The sequence below is a fragment of the Ursus maritimus genome, unplaced genomic scaffold (genome assembly GCF_017311325.1).
Source record: "Ursus maritimus isolate PB19 unplaced genomic scaffold, ASM1731132v1 scaffold_10, whole genome shotgun sequence".
Taxonomy (NCBI): Eukaryota; Metazoa; Chordata; class Mammalia; order Carnivora; family Ursidae; genus Ursus; species Ursus maritimus.
Window position 1 is genome coordinate 8,109,061 of NW_024423344.1, and position 8,559 is coordinate 8,117,619.

Here is an 8,559-nt window from a genome sequence, read left to right on the forward strand (position 1 = left end):
CAGTGAGACATGAGGCCCTTAAATCAAACACACGCCCTTGTCTTGTTCCTGATTTTAAGGGGGATATGTCTGGTCTGTCACTCTAAGAAAGCATGGGTGACAAAAGAAAAAAAAAACAGATAAATTGAACTACATCACAGTTAAAAACTTCTGTGCTTCTGTATCAAAAAAGTAAAAAAACAATCCATAGAATAGAGGAGAGATATCTGCAAATTGTACATCTGATAAGGGACTGATATCCAGAATATATAAAGAACTCTCACAACTCAACAATAAAAAGACACATAACCTAATTTGAAAATGGGTAAAGGGTATGAATGTGCATTTCTCTGAAAAAGATATACAAAAGGCCAACAAACACGTGAAAATGTGCTCAACATCATTAGTCATTAGAGTAATGTGGCTCAAAACCACAATGATAGCACTTCACACCCACTAGAACGGCTATAATAAAAAAGACAGACAATAACAAATGCTGGCAAGGATGTGAGAAACAAACCCTCATCTATTGCTGGCGGGAATGCAAAACGGTGCCACTGTTTTGAAAAACAGTTTGACGGTTGCTCTAAAAGTGAAACATGGAGTTAGCATATAACCCGGGAGTTTCATTCCTAAGTATTCATCCAGAACAATTGAACACATATGTTCACCCAAAAATCTATGCATGAAGACTCATAGCAGCATTTTCTGTAATAGCCAAAGAGGAAATCACCGACATGCCCATCAGCTGATGAATGGACAAAGTATGGGGCTTCCGTGCAATGGAATATTATTCAGCTGTAAAAAGGAATGATGTATTGATACATGCTAAATGTAGGTGACTCTTGAAAATACAATGTTAAGTGCAAGGAGCCAGTCGTATGAGCCTGCATATTGTATGATTCTATTTATAGTGTCCAGGATAGGCAAATCGATGGAGATAAAAAGTAGCTGAGTTGTTATCTGGGGAAGGAGAATTAGGGATTGATTGTTAATAGGTACAGGGGTTCGTTTTGGGGAGATGAAAATGTTCTGGAATTAGATAGTGGTGATGGTTGCACAACTTTGTGAACGCACTAGGTTGCACACTTTAAAAGGACAACTTCTATGATTTGTGAATTTTCTCAATTTAAAATATTAAAAAACCAATTGGATTTCCATGCATTAGCAATAAACTTAGAAAATACAAAAGTATATTATTTACAATATCAGGAAAAGCATCAACTTTGTAGGAATAAATCTAACGAAAAATTTTTTTCTTTTTAGAGAAAAATTAACAGGCATTGAAACATTTATTTTATTTATTCATTTCAGCGATTTTTTTGGATTTATTTATTTTATATATAGAGAGAGAGTACGTGCAAGTGGGGGGAGCGGCAGATGGAGAGGGAGAGGGGAAGCAGACTCCCCTGGGAGCATGGCGCCAGTCTCAGGGCTCCATCTCATGACCCTGCAATCACGACCCTAATCCTAACCCTAACCCCTAATCCTAACCCTAACCCCTAACCCTAACCGTAACCAAAACCAAGAGTTGGACACATAACCGACTGAGTTACCCAGGCACCCCTCATTGCAGAGATTTTTAATGAAAGTTTAGGATTACTTTATTCCTGCATCTTCTCAATTGTTCCTTCCTTATATTTGCTCCTTTCATTTCCTCTTGACATGATTTGACTTTACGTTCAAGGATCTTTGGGGGGTCTTTGCTCAGTTTTGGTCTAGTGTTAACAACCTTGCGAGGGTGAATGCCACATGGACAGCTGTGCCATTAGCCTTCACCTGCTGCACGTGTCCAGTGTAGATGACGGAGCTCTGGTAAACCTGACTATGTCACCAATTTGCTGACCTTTGTGGTGTCCTGCAACAACCTGAACGTCATCATCCTTTCGGACGGGCACGGACTGAACACTGTACTTCTGTCTCAGCTCTTCAGGCAGAGGAGAGACATAATTTTGCAGCAAATGTGGGAAGGGGCACTGAAATGCCCTTCATGGCTCTTACTCCGGTCAGAAGTCACAAAGGAATTGAACTTCATTTTGGCCGCTGGTGCTTTAGCAGTGGTCGCAAAATGGAAGACTTGAGACGTATTTTAAATGACCAAAATTAATGTAGAAAACATGAAGTTCATGGATAGCAGATATTGATGTTGTAAATGCAATATTGTGAAGATGTCAATTCTCTCTGAATAATCTCAATGCAATTGCAATCCAAATCCCAGCAGGCTTATTCAAGGAATTTAACAATCTGAACTTAAAATTTTATGTAAAGGTAAAGGACCAAGAAGAGACAAAGAATTCTTGAAGAAGAAAAAAGCAGTGGGGCACCTGGGTGGCTCAGTCATTAAGTGTCTGCCTTCGGCTCAGGGCGTGATCCCGGAGTCCAGGGATCGAGCCCCACATCAGTCTCCTCCACTGGGAGCCTGCTTCTTCCTCTCCCACTCCCCCTGCTTGTGTTCCCTCTCTCACTGGCTGTCTCTCTCTCTGTCAAATAAATAAATAAAATCTTTAAAAAAAAAAAAAGAAAAAAGCAGAGGGACTTTCCTATTAAATATAAGGTCTCATTATGCAGCTATTATTATAGGTGAAAAATGAAACTGGATCTCCATCTGACACCATGCACCAAGTTCAGTCCCGATGGAAGAAAGGCTATAATGTGAAAGGCAAAACCTAAACATAGGAGAGGATCTTCATGACACAGGCACAAGGAAGAACTCCTTAAACAAGTTCCCCAAAGTACTAATTATAAGTGAAAAATGCAACTACATTAAAATTAAGAACTCCATTCACCAAAAGACAACATATAGGGAATTAAGACGATTTACACGAAACGCATGGTGGTATCCTGCAGGGATTGGCTCCTGAAACGGCGAAAAGGCATTGCTGGAAAAACTGGTGAAATCCAAAGAAAGTCTAGAGTTTAGTTAATAGTGACTTATACCAGTGTTGGTTTCTTTGTCGTGACAAATGCCCTTGGTGATGTAAGATGTGAGCATGAGGGAAACCCGAGTGAAGGGTAGATGGTAATTCTCTGTACTACCTTTGCGACTTTGTCAATCTATATTATTCCAAAATAGAAAGTTCACTCACAAGCTGAGAATTGGGTTTTAGAATATATGTAATCAATAAAGGATTAATTTTGGAGAACAGTAAAAAATCAGTAAGAAATAGTCATACAATCCAACAATAAAATGGGCCAAAGTCACAAACAAATATCTTTCAGAGGAGAAGTAGGTGGCAAATAAACTTAAGGCAAGATGACAATCCGATCTTAGCAAGCAGACACCTGTCAATGAGTACTGCAATGCCGTCCCATCTCATCAGTCCTCTGGCGAACTCCGCTAGGAGGGAAAATGGTACGGCCACTCAGCAAACAGTCTGGAGGCTCAGCAAGTTTTTCCCTAGGTTCATGCTCCAAGGTCTTTCTGGTGACCAGGTGCCAAGGGGCATCTGGAAGCATGTTTACAGCCGCACTGCTTGGAATAGACAAAAAGTAGTGACAACTGAAATGCGTCCATCAAGGGGGAATGGATAAGTCAATCATGATATCACCCAATGGAATATTATACCGCAGTGAAAATGGATGTCTGTCAACCACATGCAAAGGTAAGGATGAATCTTAGAAGAAATGTTGAATCAAAAAACGTCTCAGAGGGGCGCCTGAGTGGCTGAGTCGTTAAGAGTCTGCCTTCAGCTCAGGTCATGATCCCAGGGTCCTGGGATCGAGCACCATGTTGGGCTCCCTGCTCAGTGGGGAGGCTGCTTCTCCCTCTCCTGCTTCCCCTGCTTGTGTTCTCTCTCTCGCTGTTTCTCTCTGTCAAATAAATAAATAAAATCTTTAAAAAAAAAGTCTCAGAAAAGCCAACATAGAGTATCATATTTTATGAAGTTTGAACCATTCGAAATTAAATTTCATGTTATAAAACTATAAATAAAGAAAGCAAAGAGCTGATACAGAGAAAATTTAGGAGAGTGGTTTCCCCGGGGTGAAGGATGAGGCAGCGGGATGGACTCAGGGAGGGATGCTCTTGTTCTTATAACCTTGGTGAATTGGTGACCTTCTTGGCAACCTTGGTGACATCCTTGTTCTGAGGCCCAGTGGTGGGTTCATGGTGTTCATTTTATTATTATGCCTCAATCTTATGTGTATTGTTTTGTATCTGTTAAATGTTACAAGATCTTTAAAAATTAAGTTAAAGAAGAAAAATAAGGTTAAAGATAGGTTGAAACAAACAAACAAGCCATCGGCAGAGACGGCCCGTTTCCAAAATTTACGAGAATGTTTTTTTTAACTCCAGTCTTTTTCGAGGAAAATGGAATCTTTTAAGGTTTTCAAGAGACAAGGAAAGCATCCACATCCTTTCTCAGCTGGAATTTAGGCCAAAAATGGAACAAAGGCTGCGGATCTTAGTTTGTCTAGAGTCAGCTTGGGGGCGGATTGCACATGCAATGCTGCGCCGCCCCAGCAGACCCATCCTTCCAAAGTTCGGTGAGCCCTGCCCCTGGGGCTCGGGGCCATCCCCACGAAGAGCTTCCAGGGAGTAGCAGAGCTTGCTGCATGAAGAACATATTCAAGGGAGCCAAAAATGATCTCTTTGGAACACAAGCAGATCGTGTCATGCCCTTTGCCCGCCTGCCTCCGAGGGCTTTCCCTTGGCTCTGGGATAAAGCTCAACCCGGTTTCGGGCAAGGGCCTCCCTTCTCTGGTCCCAGCCCTCTGCAGCCCCAGGGCAGGGTAGTCACGCTCCCTCAGTTCTCCCTGAGACTCTTACTGAAGTCTCTTTGTCCCTGGAACATGTCCAAGCTCTCCCTTCCCTGGACTTTGTCGCACTCTCTCTGGACTGTCTCCTGCCATTTGCTCTACCCCACTGAGTCCTATTGACCACGCTGTCTCCTCAAAGAAGCATTCTGTGAACACTGGACCCCAATAATCCTGGCTGCACGTGTCTGTGGGTGCCCCGTACCCCTGCCAGCTCCAGGGTGACAGTGTCAGTCTTGTTCCCCATAGAGACCCCAGCAGTGCCTGATCCATGTGTGCTGGATTAATTGCATATATCATAAGCATTCCATCCAGATTACAGAGTCGGAAGCGACCATTGTGGGTGGAGGGTGGAGGTGGAGGACTTCTGGGAAGAAGTGGTGTGGGATGTAGGGACATGTCCATGACTTGCTTCAGCTCCCAGTCACGAAGCTTTGGCCACACTGCACGTTGTCCTCAGTGGTGGGCTGGGTCTCCCTGCGGTGACAGCAGTGCTGGGGGGAAAGGAGCTTTCTCTCCGCACCCAGTTCACTAGCTCCGTCTCTGGGACGCTGGAAGGTGGGAGCTGTCATCTGCCCCGTGTGCTCTATCTTTTCCTGGTTCTTTGTCCCAGGGGGCCTTCCAGGCTGGAAGAAATTCGGCGGCCACCTGGAAAGACTCTTGGCCACCTTGTGTTGCAATTACAGAGCTCTGTCAAACCCAACCCCTTGCTAGAGTTTCCCTTCTCAGCCGGGTCAGGCCTGGCCTGTCCATAATGGCCAGTCCCAGGAACACAACCCATCTGGTTCAGAAATTTGTGTGCTCAGGAAGAAAAGGGGCATATGTGCATGGAAAGCGCACACACTCGTGAGCTCAGCATCTGCAAAAAGAAGAGAGAGTTGTGACAGTGCCTTTGGGTGTGGTCTTTGGGAAATCCAAGTTGTACGTTTATGGTCTGTGCATTTTTATTTATCATATGAAAATGTCATGCTCGATTGTCCATCCCCTTTGTAACTTTACATATAAAAAGGTTAGATCAGGGGATGGTCTGTTTGAAAGTTCTAACTTCATGGGCACGGAGGGCCGATGGGGTTCCCCTGCATGAGTCAGCAGCTGGCACCTTCCTTGCTCACGGCCATGAGACCCTCCCCTCGGGGAGGGGCACCCTCCCCAGTCAAGGGCAAAAGAAAGGAGGCTTGGCATTTTTCTGTCGAACATGGAGCCAGCCCCGGGCCAAGAAACAAAACACGAACAGGGTCCCAGAAGGCCTTCCCTGCATGTCCTCTTCCAGGATCTACTCTTTAAAGTTTTGGAAAACGTCCACTGTAAGGTGAAATGAGTAAGGTGGTTCCTGCACATGGACCACCTGTCCGTTCATGCACCCGGGTACCACCCAGACACACACTGTCTCCGAGCTCCCTCTGGTCCTTGGGACCATCTTATTGCACACCGCTTAGCTGCACCACCATGCGTTAAGAGGCTTTATTTTTTTTTTTAAGATTTTATTTATTTATTTGACAGAGAGAGATACAGCCAGTGAGAGTGCAAACACAGCAGAGGGAGTGGGAGAGGGAGAAGCAGGTTCCTAGCGGAGGAGCCCGATGTGGGACTCGATCCCAGAACGCCAGGATCATGCCCTGAGCCAAAGGCAGACGCCCCGGTAAGAGGCTTTAGAATCAGAGAATGAGGGAGTGCCAGGGTGGCGTGGTTCCTGGGAGAGCGCTCGCTCAAGAAACCATTGTGGGCATCAGTATTACTCTCAAGCAGTGTTAGCTGGAGTCAGGTCCCACCGGTCCCCAACAGCCCACTCCGCGTTCAGCGACACCACGCTGACGGCCTGCCGTTGGCCCCGGTGGGAGTATTTCCACCGGGGCCAGCGTCAGACGCTCCCCATCAGGGCTTCCCTGCCCCCCCACCCCCAGGGGCAGTGTACCAGCGCCCACTGACAAGTCAGCTCCATGCGTGAGTCAGAAATAAATCACCCCTGGCGGAAAGCCACCGGTGACTCTCTGAACGAGGCTGGGAGGTAACGTCCTGGTTTGCTTTTAAACCCAGGCGTGGCTCGGCAAGCTCTGGGCACGGAGGCGTGCTCTTGGCGTGTTCCACGGCGGAGTTCTCCGGGTGTAGGCTGCAGCTACGTAACAGCAGACAGGCTGGCTCAGAAGCAGAGGATCATTTGCAGGCTGTCCCAGGAGACTCTTTGTTCACGCATGCTGGTGCAGGCTGCTGGCTACCCAGAGCCCCAGGCCAGGGAGAGGGGTGTTGTTGTGGGGAGACAGCCCAGCAGACTCCCCAGGACGACCTGGCATCCCCAGAGCGCTTGTGGGTGTCACTTGCTGACCTTTGTCAGGAGGCCAAGCTGGCCACCCTCTATCAGGAGGAAATCCCATTATACCTTTGGCCATAAAGCTCTTCACAATCATGTTTGGCTCATGGGATTCTTACAAGGGACCTGTCAAGCACCTGCCCTTCCCGGGCAAGGAAACTGAGGCCGAGTGTAGGAAACGGCTGCCATGGGTCACATCTGGCTCCAGATTCCCTTTTCAGCTCCACCCCATGTCCAGCCCAGCTGGTGCTCTCCTCTTGTTCCCTCCTGAGCAGCAGCAATACTCACACCATGGGAGCAAGCCCAGCGCAGGGAAAGGGACAGCGATAGGAATGACCAGAATGGTGGCTGTCCCTCTGAAAGCCCAGCAATGCTCCCAACCCTGCAGGACCCAGCATCAGGGCTCTGGGCTGGAGGAGAAACCTCCCTGCTAAGGAGGGAAGTGCACTTGGCTTCCTTCCCCTCCCTCCCCCCCTCCCCTTTCTTCTTCTTCTTTTCCTCCTCCTCTTCCTCCCCTTTCTTCTCCTTCTTCTTCCTCTTCTTCTCCTCCTCCTCCTCCTCCTCCTCCTCCTCCTCCTCCTCCTCCTCCTTCTTCTTCGCTTTAAATCATCTTAACTGGGATCACCTTTCCCCTAGGCCTCACCACCCCATTTCTTACCTGTCAGCCTGTATGGTGGGTATTGTGAGGATGTATGGACAGCATTGGACTTGAAATTGGGAGACAGGATCCTGGTCCTTACTCTGCCCAGCTCTGGGAAGTCACTCACCTCTAAACTGGGGGCTGGTCTTCACATCCTACTAGGATATGTCAGTGATCCACAACTCCCCACTCCTTCCTATGCTGCTTGCCATCCCTCATTGGGGAGCAGAACTCCCGGCCCAAGGCTCCCTTAGTATTAGCCAAATTCCACTAATAAAGACAACTCCAGCCCAGAAAGTGCAGAGGGACCCCACTGTAGGGACTGTCAGTACAACAAAATGCTCTGTAGAATAGAGCTGTTCTCTTGTCCCTAAAACAGTTCCCAGTAATAGTGCTTAGAGCTGACTGCCAGGAGGGCCCAACAACAGCTAACTTGGTTCTATACATGCTTTTCTCAGTCAGAGCTACCTCCTTCTAGAAAGGAAGGAAGGCAGGAAGAGAAGACTTTACCCTTGTTGATATGATCTCAAGCACTAACGGCGCTCCAACGCTCCAACACTCTTTCCTCAAGTATGCCCCACCAGATACCCCTCTGCAAGCCCCAGTGCTACCCAAAGGAGCCCCCTCAGTCCCACTGGCACCAGCCAGAACCTCAGAGTTGGAAGGGTCCTCAGAGGCCACCTCAGCCAGCTTCTCCCCCAGTGGAGGACCCCTCTCTACCTCCACCTGGTCTCCACAGGAAACTTTCCAGAGATCTGGCTACCTGTTGAAGCACCTGGAATTGTGAGGAATTCCTCTCACCCTGAGTCCCAGTCCGCCTCCCTGTGATTCCTGACATCGGCACCAGCTCAGCCGTCTGGAGAGATGCAGAATATGTCTA

At 47.4% G+C, this 8,559-nt stretch overlaps 1 pseudogene; it reads right to left on the reverse strand.

Moving 5' to 3' along the window:
- Nucleotides 1-1,583: 1,583 nt before the first annotated feature.
- LOC103664315 lies at nt 1,584-2,014 on the reverse strand (annotated as a pseudogene).
- Nucleotides 2,015-8,559: the final 6,545 nt, after the last annotated feature.